The following is a 2,500-nucleotide window of genomic DNA, read 5'->3' as shown; positions in this document are numbered from 1 at the left end:
GGCCCGTGGCTCACTCGGGAGAGTGCGGTGCTGATAACACCAAGGCCACGGGTTCGGATCCCATATAGGGATGGCCAGTTTGCTCACTGGGTGAGCGTGGTGCTGACAACACCAAGTCAAGGGTTAAGATCCCCTTACCCGTCATCTTTTAAAAAAAAAAAAAAAGAACTCAGTAGCATTTTTATACACCAAGAACCAGCAATATGAAAATGAAATCAAGAAAGCAAGCTCATTTACAATAGCTACTATAAAATACCTAGGAATTAATTTAACCAAGGAGGTAAAAGATTTCTACAAGGAAAACTGTAAAACACTGATGAAAGAAATTAAAGACTCTTCTCCCTTCCTCTTCCTCCCTGGCTCCCCTCCCCAGCTTCCCTCCCTCTCTTCCGCTTTTCTCCCTACTCCCTCCCTCCCTCCCTCTCTCTCAAACACACCCCCAGTTGGGCCTTCTCTCTCCCTCCCCTCTCCATTTTGTCCACAGCAACCAGGGCCTGTGGTCTCCCGTGCAGGGCCCAGCCGGTACCCCAGGTCTCCCTTTAGTGCCAGGTAAACGGGAAGCCAGAAGTAACCAGGTGGGGGGAGGGCAGAGCAGGAAGGGGAGGTGAGAGCCCCCCCCCAGGTATGGGCAAGCTGCTGCTGGGGTCGTCCCCCTGACTTGAGATTGGTGGGTGGGGAGCCTGAGGGCCCTAGTGAGCCTCCCGGTGGAGGGTCTGGGCGGGAGTAGCAGGTGGGGCTGCGGTCCTGGGAGGCTGAGGGAAGCAAGACGTTGGGGGCATTCTGCAGCAGATAATGACCGTCACCAACCAGAGCCTGGACAAGGCCCAGGCCAAGAAACATGCCCTAAACTGCCACCGAATGAAGCCTGCTCTCTTTAGCGTCCTGTGTGAAATCAAAGAGAAAACCAGCCTCGGCCTCAGCATTCGAAGCTCCCAAGAGGAGGAGCTGGTGGACCCACAGCTGATGCACTTGGACAATGTGCTTCTGGCAGAGGGTGTGGCTGGGCCCGAGATAAGGGGTGGGGGGTGCTCAGCAGCAGCCGCTGCAGCCTCTGGGGGCGTCGTGTCCCCTGACAACTCCATCGAGCATTCGGACTACCGCAGCAAACTTACCCAGATCTGCCACATCTACCACTCAGAGTTGGAGACGTATGAGCAGGCATGTAATGAACCCATGTCGTGAACCTGCTGAGGGAGCAGAGCCGCACGCGGCCGGGCCGTGCCACCCAGGAAGATGGGGTGCATGGTGAGCATCCTCCACCGAAAGTTCAGCACCACCCGGATGCAGCTCAAGCAGGGCACCTGCCACGCTGTCATGATCCTGCATTCCCGCTTCCTGGGTTCCAGACGAAAACGCCCTAACTTCAGCAGACAATCCACTGAGTTCCTAAATGGGTATTTCTGTTCCCACCTGAGTAATCCATATCCTAGTGAGGAGGCTGAGGAAGAGCTCGCCAAAAAGTGTGGCATCACCGTCTCTCAGGTAGGTCTCCAGCTGGTTTGGCAACAAGCGGATCTGCTATAAGAAAAATATTGGAAAGTTCTAAGAGGAGACAAACATCTATACCACCAAGACTGCCATGTCAGTCACCCAGGGGGGCCACAGCCACACCAGCTCCCCGACATGCCCTTCCTCCGCAGGATCCAGAGACATGTTTCTGGGGATACTCGGGCTCAACAGAGATTCCTGCTCTGCTTCCCAGGTGGAATCACTCTGACATTCGATGAGGCCAGGGGGCTACAGATATAACCCTGGGGGAGGCCAGAGGTACAGCCCTCGGAAAATGAGGGCAAATGGCAGCTGGCAGGAGGCTGTGACCCCATCCTCAGTGACATCCCCAACAGAGGGATCAGGGAGTGTTCACTCTGACACCTCCTACTGGTCTTGCCCCTCAGGATCACAGGGCTGGAGCCCTCACAAGGCAACTCTTGAAGAGGACGCAGGCATCCAGAGGACAAACCCCAAACACAAGAGAAGCACAAGACAGAAGCGCGAATGGGGTTGTCCCCTCCCCAACTAGACTCTCTCAGTGCTGGGGGTGCTGACTACATGTCAGGGAAAATGGGACCCCTAAGGGGAGAGTGGAGTCTGTCTCCTCTTCTTTTCCTTTTTTCTTTTTTTATTGAATCATAATTGATTATACGTATTTTTGGTATTCAATGTTGACATATGTCGATCAAATCAATATTTTTAGTATGTATATTGTTACAAATTGTACTTATTCTTTATGTCCCTTGTCCAATCTCTCCCCATCCCCCTCTCCCTCCCACCCCCCACCACTGATAACCTTAGATTTCTTCTCTCCCTCTGAAAGAATAATGGTTACTCTGTTGATTTGTTGTCCAATGCTCAAAGGTGTGTTCAGGTCCCCCAATATTATCACAGAGCAGATGCTTCTTCTGTCACTCTGGAATGGGCTTTGTGGAGAGAGACATCCTCTTCTTTTCTTTGGTCTTTCACTCTTTTTTCTCTCCCCCTTTCTCTTTTACACAGAAACACA

The 2,500-nt window shown here is 52.6% G+C and overlaps 1 pseudogene; it reads left to right on the top strand.

Moving 5' to 3' along the window:
• The first annotated feature begins 765 nt into the window (after positions 1-765).
• LOC103599551 lies at positions 766-2,020 on the top strand (annotated as a pseudogene).
• The last annotated feature ends 480 nt before the right edge of the window (positions 2,021-2,500 follow it).

The sequence above is a fragment of the Galeopterus variegatus genome, unplaced genomic scaffold, assembly GCF_000696425.1.
Source record: "Galeopterus variegatus unplaced genomic scaffold, G_variegatus-3.0.2 Scaffold3003, whole genome shotgun sequence".
NCBI lineage: Eukaryota > Metazoa > Chordata > Mammalia > Dermoptera > Cynocephalidae > Galeopterus > Galeopterus variegatus.
This window is presented reverse-complemented; position numbering and strand designations above follow the sequence as displayed.